The sequence below is a fragment of the Bubalus kerabau genome, chromosome 20 (assembly GCF_029407905.1).
Source record: "Bubalus kerabau isolate K-KA32 ecotype Philippines breed swamp buffalo chromosome 20, PCC_UOA_SB_1v2, whole genome shotgun sequence".
In the NCBI taxonomy this organism is placed as follows: Eukaryota; Metazoa; Chordata; class Mammalia; order Artiodactyla; family Bovidae; genus Bubalus; species Bubalus kerabau.
In genome coordinates, this window is record NC_073643.1 from 41,678,186 (window position 1) to 41,695,034 (window position 16,849).

The window sequence follows — 16,849 nt, forward strand, 5'->3', positions numbered from 1 at the left end:
ATAAGCAAAAATAATTCACCTAAAGTAACAGAACAAAGGAGGTTAAATTAAAGTAATAAAATCTACAGAGTGGAGGCTCTGGAGAAAACTCCCAAAACAGAAAAAAATAGCTCCTCCAAGATTTTAGAGTGATTGGAAAGATGGTGGGGGGCAGGGGTGTAGTCCTATTTCCTAAATCTATCTCACTCTCCAGAAATTGACAGGAGTCCACAAAAGCTGAGGCTTCTCATAAACTCCGTAACCTAGACATGCAGGTACACCAGCACGTTTCCTTGCTTTTGCTTCACTCCTGACCAAAGCACTTTGAAAAGGACTCTGGGAAAGCCGCTGAACGTGACGTGATTAGCTACGTTATCTCCTGCGGAAGTGAAAGTCCCATGACCGGAAGTTAGGGAACAGCCGCTGTTTCCCAGGCAGTGCTTCTCCAATGAACACCTTCATGTGAGCTCCGCAAGTTAGACACTTTCAAGAGGAAACGAAAACTCAGGGATTCTAAGGTAGCTCTACGCTACCTCCAAGAGCGTCCAGCAGGAGAATGGGGAGCCCTGGACAGTCCCCACCTGGCACCCTCCAGACAGAGCTTTGAAGGAAAGGCTTGAAAGCTACACGGTATGTGTGGGGGAGGGTGGGGAAGGGCTAAAACCATTTCTGAGGTTCTGAAATTGGCACGGTTTTCATCAAGAGAAACATTAATACCGAGTGAGAACTGTGTCAATTTAAGCAGAAGCCTACCTGCCAAGTCAGACTATGCCCATCCCTCGGCCCACCACGACATTGTTCCGGGTCTGCCATGCCTCTGTTGGGGAGAAGATAGGAAGAGGAGGAAGTTAACAGCAGAACTAACATCCGCTTCCAGCTGGGTGACCTACTTTGTGAAATAGGGCACGTGAATGCAATCATGATCTTTAAGATTTCTTAAGCTCTGAAGAAATTATACAGTGCCTTGATTCTGCCTGCAGCCCCGTTGAAGATCACATGTGCTTGCTAGTAAATTTCTGCTGCCGGAAAGAGGGTTCTGAAGTCACTCTAGCACTAACTTCAAAACCTGTTCCCCTCGCAACTCAAGGACGGAAACCTTGAACTTCTGAATTTGCTGACCTGTTTGAAATGAGGTGGGAGGAAAAGTATTTTAGTAAAAGATACTGCTTAATCTTTGGTGTGTTCCTCAATCTCAAATGAATGGAATTGCAGTCGTTGGGCAGTTTAGCGAGATTCTTTATAACAAGCTTGGCTCCTACCGGCGGACTTATCACTCTAAAAACACTCTGGGAGCAATTACACACTCAGTAACACCTTATTAAGTAGCAATTTTATCTAACCTCACCCGTTTCTTTCTAAGTGTGAGAATGAAGGGAGAAATGAAATAAAATATATTGTGAGGCTCCATTTGCTCTCCCCTTGGACAGTATGGAGGGCGTTAGGGTGGCGTAATACATGCGTGAGTGCCATGCGGAAGTTGAGGGAGGGGGAATTTTGGTTAACACTTCCCACTCTCCACCACATACTTGAAGTCAGTCCCAATTCCCAATGCTGACAGAGAAATGGGGAGGTGTGAGAGGGAAATAGCGACTTGCTGGCGCCATCCCCATTTCAAGCAGCAAATGTGCATGTAGCACTAATCCTGTTTTCCAGTTGGGGGTCTTAACCTGAGTCTAGAAACAACTGAGAAACAGCATGAGATAGTCTCTTGAGGGGACAGTGATCAGCTGTTTCTTTATTCTCATTTCATCTTAATTCTTGGTGGTAAGATTTGTTAAATTTCCTGAACAGACCTAAATTAATTTATGACAAACTACGCTAGTGCAATCGGTGCTGAAACAAATGCATACAGATAAGTAGGGAGATAAAATGAATCTGCAACTAGAAGACCCCAAGATAATGCATTTAAAATGTTTTTACTGACATCTTTCCCGTATAATGATTCCAAAGTACTTAGTAACAGATTTGCTTTCCTTTTTATCCTCCCTCCTTCTGCTTTCTCTATTTCCCGAGGCCAGTGAAGAAAATGAAAAAAATGTAAATAATGAATATACTTGGATCCCTCCACCTTCTCCTTCTTAATGCTGGAGTCTTGGTTACCATTCCCTCTGCCCTTAGTTCTGAAAGATTTGTTGCCAATAATCATGAGACCTAGTGAATATCATTATTCCTTTTTTTCCTTGATGATTGAGGGTAAAGTCTTGACGGGGACAAAACTAAATTTTAGTTTTTCAAATATCACTTATTTTAGGCATTGTCTAGCTTAAGAGACAATACTGTATTTTGGACCCAGACTGTGCGTCCCTAGCTGCCCCAGTGTTACCATTTACTGGGCACATTTCTTAATCTTCTGCCACTATTTTCACCCATTCAAAACAGGGATGGTAATAGTATCTACTTCCTAGGATTATGTGGAGGTGAAAGACCATGCCTGGCATGTAATAGGTCTGCACTGAAAATTATAGAATTCATTTAGGGAGCCAACATTTCTTGAGTACCAAGTGGTATGAGGAATTTTTACGGGCATCTTTAAAGGAACAGGCCCAGAACGTGCTATTTAGGAAAAATTTTACACTAAACAATATTTTGGTAGTGTTTTTTTCATGTTGTATAACAATTTTCAAAACAGCCTGCATACTATTCTGCAATTTAGCTAATCTGTTGGACAATTAGATTGTTGGATGTTCCCCTTTTAGGTGTGAATGTAGCTGTTGTAAATATTTGATCAAATTGATCATTCTTCAGTTACTTAAATGTTTGCATTCTATTCTGTCTTTTAAAAATGTTTTCAGGCATGTTGCCTGAAATGTTTTGATGCATGTTGCTAAATTAGTATAGGTTCCCTAATTTGATTTTTTGGTGGATGTGTTCTATACCAGAATGCCATCCATAATATCTTCCTCTTTTGCATATTACCTTCTTTTTTTTCTTAGACTTACTTTCTTACTTGGTCTTCTGGCCTCTTTTTTTCCTTTTGCTGGAGGATGGGTAGAGTGATGCTTAGTCACTCAGTCATGTCCAACTCTTTGTGACCCCATGGACTGTAACCCTCTAGACATCTTTGTCCATGGAGATTCTCCAGGCTAGAATACTGGAGTGGGTGAGTTGCCATTTCCTTCTCCAAGTAGAGAAGTAGGGTAGAGTGGGACAGGCAGTTAATCTGGGCTGACTGGAAACAAAATGAGCTGATTGGCACCTCCCCTGATCTGACTCCCATCTAATCCACACAGGTGGTATCAAAGGTCTCATCTCCCTCCAGGCTCTGAGATCATTCTGTATCCCTTGCTGGGAGAAACACTATAACTAGATCTTCATAACTCAGTGTCAGGTCACACTTCTTCAAGCTTCACTTGCTTATCTGTAATCTTGTCATGGGTTTGGGTAGTGGATTCTCTGCCTTTGCATCCTGTGTGAGACCCTCCTGTGGTTCTCAGTTTAGCAACCTGCTTCAGTGGTGGTTCTCTCTTGTCTCCAAAGCTTTGAAGAGCCTGTTTCTCTACCATCTTGTTGGCCAATTATGTAGATACTACTTCTAGTCTTGAGTGTATTCTAACTACCTCTTTTGCACTATGGAATCAGACTTATCATCAAGTCCCAGTCAGCCCAAATCTGACATGAAAGGAGAAAAAATAAAAGCAGCCACGTCATTTCTTACTTCCTTGTTCTGATCATCTATTACTGAGTGTAACCAATCACCCTGAAAGTTAGTGGCTTAAAACAGCAGTAGCTGTTTCTTTATTTGTCATGATTTCTCTGGGTCAGTGCTCTGGGAAAGGCCCAGCTAGACAGTTTGGCTTAGAGTGTTTCATGCAGTTGCAGTCAGAGGTGGCTGGGACTGGAGCATCTGAGGGCCAGCTAGACATTTCTTTCTCAGGGTTTCTCCATGCAGTCTGTGGATCAAGTAGACTGGGCCTCCTCGTAGCGTGGCACCTTCAGGGCTGTGGGAGTTCTCCCACCGTAGCTCAGGGCTCTAGGAAGAGTGTTCTGGTGAAAAGGGCAGACATGAAATTTTATGACTGACTCTTCCAAGTGGTATCGTGTCTGCCATTTGCTACTGGTTGAACAGTCACAAAAGCCCAGTCACATTCAAGGAGAGAATTAGATTCTGTCTCATGATGAGGAGTGTGGCTGTCTTTGGAAAATGTGATTGACCACATCCCTCTACCACATCCTCTTCTCAGCATTCCTCCAGCACAATACACTGAGGTCTTTGGAGAAATGGGTAGACATTTTCCTCTCACCTAGGTAAGTGATTTCTCTGCATCTGTTAAACCAGATCATGTCTCCCTCCATTCCCTAGAAGGCCTTTCTCAACTCTCTACAGTGCTGTCTTTGCTTCTGAGCTATGAAATAACAGACATTGGAATACTGCCTTATATTTTACAAATCACAGTGCCAGATATTCCACTTTGTATCTTTATTCATGTTGTACTGGTCTGTGTGTTTCCCTACCTAGGAACAGGAATCCTCATTATGAATCTTGGTGTTACCTCCCACCCCTACCACCACCGTAGCATTGAGATCCACATTAACTTTACATGGACAACTGCTGAATGAAAAAATGAATGAATGCATGAGAATTAAAAAAAAAAAAAAGGCATAAGCATGTGCTGAAAAACATAATTCACTAAGAAAATTGGGCTTAAAAATGCCTTCCTTTAAAACTGTATTTGGCTCAAGATATCCTTTTTTAGTGGGCAGTCATATGGTCACAAAGTTCTAAGTCCTGCTATTTACCCAAGGCATCCCTTGGACTTTGCTGCCTTCTAAGCTTAGCAGACCAGTTAAAGCAGAGTTTATGGTAAAAGAGAGTGTAAATTAAGGGGCTGGGATACATCATTAGACATATGGTCTCCTAGGAATTTAGATCTTCCTGTAGTAGGTGGAATTTGTAACATTCTGGCCTCTAGGACCATATGGTTGTATTTAGAGATGCCAACAGAAATAAATACTTGACTTCCAATGCAAGATTCTTTTTTTTGCTGGCCCTCCCAAACAGCCATATAAGTTTCCTGTGCAAAATTTAAAAGAACAGAATTAACATTTAGTTCTCATCATTTTACTGATTTGTTTGTGATCATTTAACACAGGGTATAGAATGGGTTCATCAAGGGCCAATCCCGCCGAGGGTCAGTGACCCGGAGCCATCCCTGAGGTGAGCAAAGATATGTGCCTGATCTGTACCATATGACTCTGCACTCTTAGCTGTAGCTGACTAGACTGGGTTCATTCCACATCTCAGACAACAACTTGGGCCAGTGGCTTAAGAAATGGCTTGGTTTTATAAGATCTGCTTTAAATAGAAATGAAGCAAAAAGAAACTCTTCTAGCAACAAACAACTGGAAATTAAAATGACAAAAACAATGCTATTTACACAGCATTGGAAAAATGAAATACTTAGGGGGTAAATTTGACAAAAGATGTTCCAGATCTGTATACTGAAAACTATAGAACATTGCTGAGAGAAACTACAGGTGATACACAAAATGAAGAGATAATCCATTACATGAATTGGAAGATTCATTATTAAAGTGCTGATGCTCCCCAAATTAAACTAGAGTCTTTGTAATCCCATTTGAAATTCCAGCAGATTGTTTTAAGAGAAAGAAATTAAAAAAAAAATAGAATTAAACTAATTTCCTGATTGTAAGATTTACTGTAAAGCTATAATAATCAAGACAGTATGGTATTGAAGCCAAGGTAGATAAGTAGATTAATGAAGTAGAATACAGACTCCAGAAATTGACCCAAGAATATCTGATTAATAGACTTTCTGACAAAGGCCCCTCAAAAGGCAGTTCAATGGAGAAAGAACAGTTTTTCCAACAAATTGTTGCAGAGCAATTGTATATCCATGTGCCACAAAATAAACCTCAATCCATACCTCATACTATATACAAAAATGGACTGAAAATGATCCACAGACTTAAATGTAAAACCAAAAACTGTAAAATTTCTATGAGAAAGCAGAACCTTGTGACCTTGAGTTCAGTGTATGTTTTAGATATAACATCAAAAGCATGAACCATAATAAAATTAATACATTAGACTTCATCAAATTATGATTTTCTTCTATTTTAAAGGAATGAGAAAGTAAACCACAGAGTGGGAGAGAATATTAACAAATCACATACATGGGAAAGAATTTATATCTAGAATACCTAAAAAATTCTCAAAGCACAACAAGAAAACAAATAACCTAATAAAGTGGGCAAAAGATTTGAATGTGTACTTCAGCAATGAAGATGTACAGATGGCAATTAAGCACATGAAAAGATACTCAACATTATTATTCACTAGAGAATGCAAATTAAAACCACAAGTAAGTAGCATTGCACTGATTAGAATGGCTAAAGTTAAAACAAGATTGACATAACAAGTGTTAGTGGGGGTGTGGAACAACCAGAACTCCCATACATTGTGTGGGAATGTAAAATGGTACAACCGTTTTGGAAAAGAGTTCAGCAGCAGTTTCTTAACAGTTTAAATATGCACTTCCTATGAGACCCAGCTGTTCCAATCCCAGGTATTTACTGAATCACAACGAAAATGTGTGTTTATACGAGATTGTACACAAATATTCATAGAAATCTTATTCATTGCTAGTCAAATAACTAAAAACAATACAAATAGCAATCAATAGGTAAATGGATGAACAAACTGTGGTATGTCCCTGTAGTGGAATACTGTCAGGCCACAGGGAAAAAGAAATGGAATATTGCTATAGGCAATGTCATGGATGAATCTCAAAATAAGTATGCTGAGTAAAAGAAACCAGACAAATGAGTACATACTGCATAATTCTTTTTATAAGAAAGTTTAGAAACTACAACCTAAACTGCATGTGAGCAATTGCATGAGGGTGGCGAGAGGAAGTAGAGAGAGGCAAAGAGGATTAAGAAAAGATTTAGGAAATTTGGGGAATGACAGATCTGTTCACTCTTTTAATTGTGATGATAAATTCACAGATGTGTGTATATGTAAAAATTCAGCAAACTGAATTTTAAATATGTGAATTATAACTCAATAAGTGAAGGAAGGAAGGAAGAAAAAGAGAGAGGGAGGAGGAAGGGAAGAAAGGAAGGAAATGAGGAAAGAAAAGGGGGGAAAAAGAGGGGAAAGAGCGCGTGAATGTGAGAGCAAGCAAACCAAGAGAAACAGAGACTGATCAAGAAAGGCTGAGTTATGCCAACAGCAGGACTCTAGGGGACGCTGAGGAAACCACAAGATAACCAGACGGCTAAGGTGTCTTAGATCCCAGAGGGGTCCAGTTCAGTCCTCATGAGGAGCGACAGTCAGTTCCCTGTTCTTGATGAGATTCTATTATTATTATTTCTCCTCTCCTCTCCTCTCCTTAATTAAGCTGTATCTTTGCCTTTTGTGCTTGTCTCTCAGTTCCCAGACTGGGATATATGTAAGTCTTCACTTTGAGTTTGTAGATCACCCTATGAACATGGGACAGGGAGAAGGAGAGGGCCCAAAGACTACCTTGCCTTCCTCTGGAAGGATGTTCATACTTGAAAGCTGGTGCTTCTCCAACTGGCTGTTGTCCCAGACAGTAGCGTCCCTTTGAAAGCTACTGGAGGGCAGGGACTGTATTTATCTTTGAGTTTAGCACAGTGATGAGCTAGATAGGTGCTCAATACATGCTTATTAAACATATATTTGAAATTAGAAGAGAAATTGCCTCATGTTCGGTCACAGGGGAAGCTTCCATCCTGACTTTATAATGCTCAAAGAGAATTTCCATATAAACCATTTAGAACTATCTGATTTCCAAGTTCTCTCACTCACTCATTTCACAAACATTGATATTTATTGAGTACCTGCTATATTCTGGGGTCATTCCATTCAAAGTAAGCTATGAACAAGTAGGCCTAAGCTCTGCCTTTATGGAGATTAGTTGGGGAGACAGAAAATAAATGAGGCAAATAAGTAAAGCTTGTAGTGTATTACATAAGTGCTTAGGAAAAAAAGATAAGTGTAGGAAGGGGTTTAGGGAGCACCACGGTATGGTGAAGGTTATAATTTTATAAAGGATGAGCAGGAGAGGCTTACAGAGAATTCAAAGGTTATACTTCCAACTGGAATGGGTTATGCTACAAAGGGAATTTATTAGTTCACCTAAGTATAATGAGTCCATCCCTAAGCACAGCTGGATGTGGTGTCTGAATGAAGATTTCTGAAATCTGTTTCATATCTTGACTTTGCTTTCTTCTCTTTGGTTTCAACATTGAGTTGGTAGTCTCCCAGTAACAAGATGGCTGCTGGATTTGCAGTCTCTTAACTCAGAGGTCCTAGGGAAAAGACGTCTTTTCCAATGGTTCCAACACGTCTTGATATTCAGTCTTATTGGTCTAGCTAGGATCACATGGAACTGTTAGTATGCTAATTATCTGGGCTCAGCCAACTCTGTGCTCTGGGGTGGAACTTGGAAAGTGAGGTCTGATGATGCAAACGCCAAATACTGAAGTGTTAAGGTAGGGGGTTTCCACCGAAAGGAAACACGGGAAGGCATTTACAACAAATGAACACCATCCCAGCCCTTACTTGGGGAGGAAAGGCTGCATACTGAGGCTCACCAAGCATCTGCTCTGTGTAAAAGCATAAAACAGCCATAGGTCAGAACTACACAGGGTGCTTGGGTTCCTTGCAAACCATTTCTCTGCTGGGCATTAGCCTAAGAGTATCTATAGATGACCCTTACGTATGGACCGACCATTCCAAAATGCTTAATCCTTAGGATCTAAGATTCCAAGGTGATATTGTTAAATTGAGAACTGAAATATGTCCGAAGCAAGGGAGATGGATTATATTGTAGAGGCTTGATGTCAGGAGTAGAGTGTTTACAATGGATTTCCTAGTGAATTCACTCCAAGATGATTCCAGGTTGTAAAGTGACTACTGTATAGGTGAGGATGCTAGATGAGTAGGCTGGAGTCCCATAATCCTTTTAGATTTCTGTTCCCGAGAAGCAGGAGAATATAGCAGTTAAGTGCATAGTTCAGAGTCAGAGAGATACGGGTTATAAATCCAGTTCTACCACTTCTACTGAATAAGTTGGTTTACCTATGTCATGCCTTTGTTTTCTCATTTATAACATGGGATATGCCTAAGATCTGTATCATAGGATTCTTCAGTTAATACATATAAAGTCTTAGTTCTTATTGTCATGATCATTACGATTTATGGCCCAACAGGTAAGTCAGGGATTGTCCATGTGGTATAATTTGGAGACATTAGAAAGCATGTACTCAAAACATCTTCCCTACACACCTGCCTTGGTTTCTGAGGTGCCCATGCTCTTTCATGCCTTTGGTTTGAGGAAGAGGTTTATCTATTCTGGAAGTTTTAAACGTTCCAACAGTTGTGCTTCAAGGACCACTAGGGAAGGGAAGAGGTGAGGGGATCAGATAACCCTTGGTCTCCTCACCTACTATCTCCAGCAGAGAAGTTTTATCTGTTTTACATACTGACTTCTACATGAGGGGCTTGCTTAGAGAATTCCATGGGCAAAGGAGCCTGGCAGGCTACAGTCCATGGGGTTGCAAGGAGTTGGACATGACTGAGCAACTTTCACTTCTACCTGAGAATTTCTTTGATGAGGAGTTCTGTGGCTGAGAAAAAAGTTTAGAAATGACTGCATCAAAGCATCAGTGACCCCTGTTAAAGCATCATTATATCATCTGGAGAGGGATTGGGGGTGTTTTACTTGAAGAAGAAAAACCACAGGTGGGATGATGCTGACTGTTTTCATGAAACTGATCATCACCATGTGGGGTCCAGAGAATCAACATGAGGCTAATTTCACCTTGGTGGGTAAAAGAGGATGATCTTTCTAACAATTCAAGCTGTTCTTCCAGTAATTCATTTTTAGGATAGGGATACACTGCTGTCCTTGGAGACATCTTAGCAAAGGCTTTTGGCTGTCAGGGATAGTACTGAGGGGGTTCCCTCAAGAGTAGAATAATGAACTGGGACGGCCAAGATTTATTTTAAACTGTAAAATTCTGTCATTCTGAGTAACACAGAAAGCTATTAAGGTGTTATACCCCCATGTACTTCTTGGTGAAATTTTATCACCTATGTTAGATTCTTAGAGTATGACTTTAAAAGAATGTACCATAGACAGTTGAATTTTGAACTTATTTTAGACTTAGAGAAAAGTTTCATGAATAGTTCAAAAAAAAGTTTCGGACTTCCCTGGTGGTCTAGTGGTGGTTAAAAATCTGCCTGCCAATGCAGGGGACATAGTTCAGTCCCTGGTCTGGGAAGATTCCACATGCCCCAGGGCAATGAAGCCCGTGTGCCGCAACTACTGAGCCCATACTCTAGGGCTGCTGAGCTCCAACTGCTGAAATCCATGCCTTTGAGCTTGTGCAGCAAGAGAAGCCACCACAGTGAGAAGCTTGAGCACCCCAACTAGAGAGTGGCCCCTGCTTTCCAGAACTAGAGAAAGCCTACGTGCAGCAACAAAGACCTAGTGCAGTCAAAAATAAATTAAAAAATTTTTTTTAGAAAATTTGAAAAAAGTTTTCATTATCTCTCACCCAGCTTCTCTTAATGTTAATATCTTGTATAACTATAATGTAGCGATCAGAACCAGGAAATTAACATTGGTGTTATATTGTTAACTACATTAAAGATCTTATTAAAATTCCATCAGATTTTTCATTATAGTCTTTTTCTTCAACAGTGAAAAACTAGGTTTTATTATTTACAGTTATCTTTTGTTATTTGATCAATGTTAGCAAAAATGACATGAGGTGGTTTTAAAATTATTAACTGTTAACCCTTGAAAGAAACATGTTTCCTGTAATTTGTGGAGCTCTATTATCCAGAATCATGTAATTTTAGAGTTTAGATGTCATCTCAGCAGTAACAGTTTCTCTTTTTCCTCTTGAGGGAATCCCTTCAGTATGGTCCCTGACAGCCCATCTTGGGGAACTCCTTCTCATGGGTTTTGTTCAGAAGTATATTGTCACTCATTTAACAGATACCTATTTAGCACCTAGCTAAAGGTATATATCAGACATTAGGGATACAGAAATAATAGATATGACTCTTGCCTTCTAGAAATTTGTACTCTAGAAGGAGAGAAACACATGGGCAATTATAATGGAGCAGAATGTGGGATAGAAGAAGGAAAGCAAATAATAATTATATCAGATCAGATCACATCAGTCGCTCAGTCGTGTCCGACTCTTTGCGACCCCATGAATCGCAGCATGCCAGACCTCCCTGTCCATCACCAACTCCCGGAGTTCACCTAGACTCATGTCCATCGAGTCAGTGATGCCATCCAGCCATCTCATCCTCTGTTGTCCCCTTCTCCTCCTGCCCCCAATCCCTCCCAGCATCAGAGTCTTTTCCAATGAGTCAGCTCTTCACATGAGGTGGCCAAAGTACTGGAGTTTCAGCTTTAGCATCATTCCTTCCAAAGAAATCCCAGGGCTGATCTCCTTCAGAATGGACTGGTTGGATCTCCTTGCAGTCCAAGGGACTCTCAAGAGTCTTCTCCAACACCACAGTTCAAAAGCATCAATTCTTCGGCACTCAGCCTTCTTCACAGTCCAACTCTCACATCCATACATGACCACTGGAAAAACCATAGCCTTGACTAGATGAACCTTTGTTGGCAAAGTAAAGTCTCTGCTTTTGAATATGCTATCTAGGTTGGTCATAACTTTCCTTCCAAGGAGTAAACGTCTTTTAATTTCATGGCTGCAGTCACCATTTGCAGTGATTTCGGAGCCCCAAAAAATAAAGTCTGACACTGTTCCACTGTTTCCCCATCTATTTCCCATGAAGTGGTGGGACCGGATGCCATGATCTTCGTTTTCTGAATGTTGATCTTTAAGCCAACTTTTTCACTCTCCACTTTCACTTTCATCAAGAGGCTTTTGAGTTCCTCTTCACTTTCTGCCATGAGGGTGGTGTCATCTGCATATCTGAGGTTATTGATATTTCTCCCGGCAATCTTGATTCCAGCTTGTGTTTCTCCAGTCCAGCGTTTCTTATGATGTACTCTGCATATAAGTTAAATAAACAGGGTGACAATATACAGCCTTGACGAACTGCTTTTCCATGGGATAAATGCTGGGGTAGGATAAATACTATGGGAGCATAGAGTGGGTACCTCACCCTTCCTGGGGTATCAGAAAGACTTTCAAGAGAAGATGATGGGTGAGCTGAGTGGAGAAGGATTGGATCCCTAGAATCAGTTCGTCCAAAGTCTCCTCCACATCCTCCATCTTCAAGGAGTGTGATTCTGAAAGTGGTCGGAGGATCGATCTCTCATTCACACACACACACACACACACACACACACTCATACATACATGTATATCCCCACACACATACATATATATTCAGTGAGCTAATTTATTAAATCTGTAAGGCACTTTACTAACTGTTATTGCTTGTTATTTCATGGACATTTGGTAACAATCTTTGCAGATCTAATGGGTGGTGTTTGGCTACTGTGAGGAGAAAGACTATAAGAAGGCAAGAGTGGACGTCATGATCCAGGCCAGAGATGATGTATCTTGGACATAGAGAATGAGAAATTAGACTAGTGTCTGTTGGGTCCCTTAGTAGCCTTGGGATCTTGGTCAAGGTACTTAACCTCTCTGAGCCTCTGTTCCGTTATAGATCCAATAGGATTAAGAATGCCTATTTCACTGAACAAATGTGAGAATTCAGAATAATATGTAAATTGAGGTTATGCATTAAGGAATATGGCTGCAATGTTTATTACTTATCTGTCAGGGTCCCAGCAGGAAACAGATGGTGCACTCAAATGTGATAATTCAAAGAGGGTTTAATTATGGGACAATTTTCAAAGCTTTGGGCATGGTTTAGGAAAACTCATAAAGAATAATGTTGTATTCTAGAAGTCCTGATCATGTCTAGGCCTAAAAGGACAATCTGGGGAGTGGTTACCAGAGCTAGGAAGAAAAGTTTGAATATAGAGGGCAGTCATAAAAGGGGATGAAATGTACAGCATGGTGGCAGTGGTTAATAATACCATATTGTATACTTGAAAGTAGATCTTAAATGTTCTCACTACCACTACCAGAACAACAAAGGTAATTATGTGAGGTGAGGGATATGTTAACTATCCTTATTGTAATTATTTTGAAATATAGATGTGTGTGTCATATCATCATGTCTGTCTAAAACTTACACAGTGTCGCGTTTCAGTTATATCTCCATGAAGATAGGGGTGGGGAGGAGCTATGATGGTTGGTTGAAGATAAAACAAGACTGAAAGGACCCCTTCCTTCTTCCCTTAGATCTTTTGCGGGTGTTCCCCGCTTACCAACCCCAACCAAAAGTCAGGGAGAGGGTCCAGAAACTCATATCTGTCATCCTTTCAGTTCAGGCTTCTGGAATAGAAAGCAGGGCTTGAAAGATGCAGAGTGGCTCTGGAGGGGCAAATAGAAGGAATCTGGTTCAAACCATGAGGCAAATGGAAAAATTCTCAGAGAGGGAAACCAATGAGAAGATACCCTCAGAAGGGTCCACTGTACTTCCCAACTCATTGTCAGGTTGGCCCATCTTTAACTGGAAATGTCCCCATCTTTTAAGGGGACATTTGTTATTTTCCTTTCCAGTCTCCATTGTCCTTTTTTCTAGCAGCAATACTTGCTGTCCGCCCACCCCCCCCACTCCCCCCAGAGGATTCATTCTTCCCCTCTTGTCAGTCTGTATGGTTGGAATGGGATTCTGTCCTGCAGGACTGTGTGTGTCCCAGGCCTGAATCAGTCAACATGCTCCATCCTGCTGTGTGTGGTGGTTGGTCCAATACTGAGCACAGGGTTCAGTTAGAACCTGGCAGCCACAGTGAGTCTTTTCTTAAGAATGCGGGAGAGCCTCGGGAGGAGCTGCTGCTCCCATCCTGCCATCAGGAGGGACAACCTTTGGGTCTGAAAATGAAACCAGTCTGTCAGAAAACCAGCCTGGGAGCCCTGAATCCAGCTGCGCCAGTGCTGATGAAGCATCACCACTGAACTTTGCAGTTAAGAAAGTCAGTGTATTGTATTTCCACTGTGGTGTTCTGAGTTGGATTTTCACGTATACCAAAAAGAGTCCTGATGTAGAAAATGCCCCACACGTTACTTTTTCCTAGATAATAATTTTAATGTAAATGTGAATTTAAAACTAAGTGTTAGCCAGTGTCATCGTTGTTAGAGGCTGTTGCATACATCCTTTGCTTCATACTGTACTCCTTGAAAGAACAGTATTAGTGATATTCTAGCATAGCATAAAAGCAATTCACATGGTAATCAGCTGTAAATGTAATAACAGGGTAGTTGAGATTTGTGTTTTAAAACACATTCTTGCACAATTATTTCCCCCATTAAATTCATACAGAAAACTGAAGTTGGAAATCAGGATTGATATCACATATCTGCTAAGTGGCTGTCTGGGTAGAAAATTTAAATCGTGCTGAAAGTTAAAATCCAATATTTAACTGAATTGACAAAATAGTAAAATTCCAATTGATCTAATTCCCAGTGGCTGGTCTTTTAGATTAAAAAAACAAAAACAAAAACTATTATTTGGGAATTATAGGGCTCTCTCTCTAAATCATTGATCAGCTGTTCTTGTTTAAATGCCTTTTTCAATATAATTGTTAAATTTTGGCTCATTAAATTTTAGAATGCAAGAAGCATTTTTAAAAACATGACTTTAAAATTAAAGACTTTTAAAAGTCAGTTCTTTACCTTATTTTTGCTTAGAGATTTAGATAGAAGTTGTTTTCTCCCATGACATAATAATAAGGGCTTTTTTTTTTGGTAACAGCTTGAGATATAATTCACATGCCATAAAATTCACCCTTATGAAATGTTCAGTTCATTGGTTTTCAGTATATTAGCAAAGTTGTGCAGCCATTGTTACTATGTATTTCTAAAACATTTTTTATCTTCCCAAAGAAACTCGGTACCCACTAGCATTCTCCTCTAGTCCCTTCCCACCCCAGCCCCTGACAACCACTGGTCTTTCCATCTCTATGGATTTACCTATTCCAGACACTTCGTGTAGATGGAGTTATTCAACTTGCGGCCTTTGTGACTGGCTTTTTCACTTAGCGTTCTGTTTATTCTTGCTGGCACTGGGTCTTTGTTGCTGAAGGTAGGCTTTCTCTCGTGGCCAGCAGGGGCTTCTCTTTGCTGCAGTGCATCAGCTTCTCATTGCGCTGGCTTTTCCTGCTGCAGAGCACAGACTCTTGGTGCATGGGCTTAGTTGCTCTGCGGCATGTGGAATCCTCCCAGACCAGGAACTGAACCCGTGTCCCCTGCATTGGCAGGCGGATTCCTATCCACTGTACCACTAAGGAAGTCCAGCATCATGTTTTCAAGGCTCATCCATGCGGTAAAACTGGAACTCTTTTGCCTGAGCTTTCAAGAAATAGTGATTTGGTAAGATGCTGGTGCTGGTCTCCATGCATCCTCTCTGCTCTGCTTCACCAACACATTCTCTACACCACAGCAGAATGATTTGTTTCATCTACATCAGTTGACGGCCTTTGCATCTTATCTACCCTTGGCATGGCCCAGTAGGCCCTACCTGGCTGCCCTGGCCCAGCTCCCCAGCTCCCTCAGGCTCCTCTGTTCTCTCTGCATTCTGACGCGCTCCCTGCTGCCCAGGGCATCTACTCATGCTCTCCTTTCCACCTGCAGGTTGTCTTCTGTCGCTTTTAGTTAATTCCTTCGATTCCTTCTTTAGATCTTGTGTCACTTGCCTAAGTTCAGGTCATGTTCCTCAATTATTTTCCTTCATAGCACTTTTTCAGTTTCTAATTATACCCCCATCATTGTTACTGTTTCATTAACTTTTATATCCACCTACTAGACCATAAACTTCAGAGAAGAGAGCTCATATCTGTGGCTCATTAAAAAAAAAAAAATCTATAGTTCCTGGCCATAGGAGGTGCTCCCCTTGCCTCAAAGAATTTCTAAACTATTTTCGTATAGTTTTCATGTTTAGGGTGTTTATGAATAGTAGAATACTCTGAATATTGGAAACTCTGTCAATTGGAATATTGGATTGACCTTTGCCTGACTAGGCTGTGTAATCGAGTTCACTGTTCTTTGTTTAATGTTGACCACACTGGTCAATAACAGTGGGTTAGAATCATGCAGAGAGCAAAGGAAATTGGGAGTTAACATTAAAAAAAAAACAACCTGAATTTTGAATTAAAACAAGCCTCTCCCTCACCTTCTCCATTATACCTTTTTTCTCTCTCTCCTTCCTTCTCTCACAGCCAGAGGATAGCATCTTTCTTTTCCAAATGAGAATTAGCACATATACATGTTTTTTTTTAAAGCAAACCTATATTTTTATAGAAGAATAAATGATATTATCTCATCTTTTTACATGGTAATTATATTGGAAAAGTGCTTTAAAGTTTTACATACAGTTGATTTAAATGCCTTTAAAAACATATAATAAACAATGGCAGATTTCCTCTTACAAAGAATAACTGATATCCCTTGGGATCAAATAAAATGTTATGGGAAATCCTACCTTCACAGATGTTATAAAATTTAAGATCTATACTAAATATCAATCTATACTAGTTCCTCTTAGCTGGGATAATTCTGTTCCTCCTTTCCCACCAGGGGATATTAGGGGATAGTTTTTGATGGTTACAACTAGGAATTGGGAAGCTATGGGTATCTAGTGTGTAGAGGCCAGTGATTCTGCTAAACATTCTGCGATGCTTAGGACAGTTCTTAAAACAAAGTATTATCCAGCCCAAATGTGACTAGTACCAAGGTCAAGAGACACTGTTGTGTATAAAATAAGTGTTTTGAGATGTTATTAACATAAAACTAAATGGTAATTTATTCCTTTGTT

The 16,849-nt window shown here is 40.4% G+C and overlaps 1 long non-coding RNA gene across 3 annotated transcripts in view; it reads left to right on the forward strand.

The window, feature by feature from the left end:
• The first annotated feature begins 615 nt into the window (after positions 1 to 615).
• Positions 616 to 16,849, forward strand: part of LOC129634911 (uncharacterized) — a 76,657-nt gene continuing 60,423 nt past the window's right edge. For all 3 annotated transcript variants that reach the window (XR_008705988.1, XR_008705990.1, XR_008705989.1), the window contains exon 1: positions 616 to 1,112. This is a non-coding gene — a long non-coding RNA (uncharacterized LOC129634911). The remainder of the gene's footprint in view (positions 1,113 to 16,849) is intronic.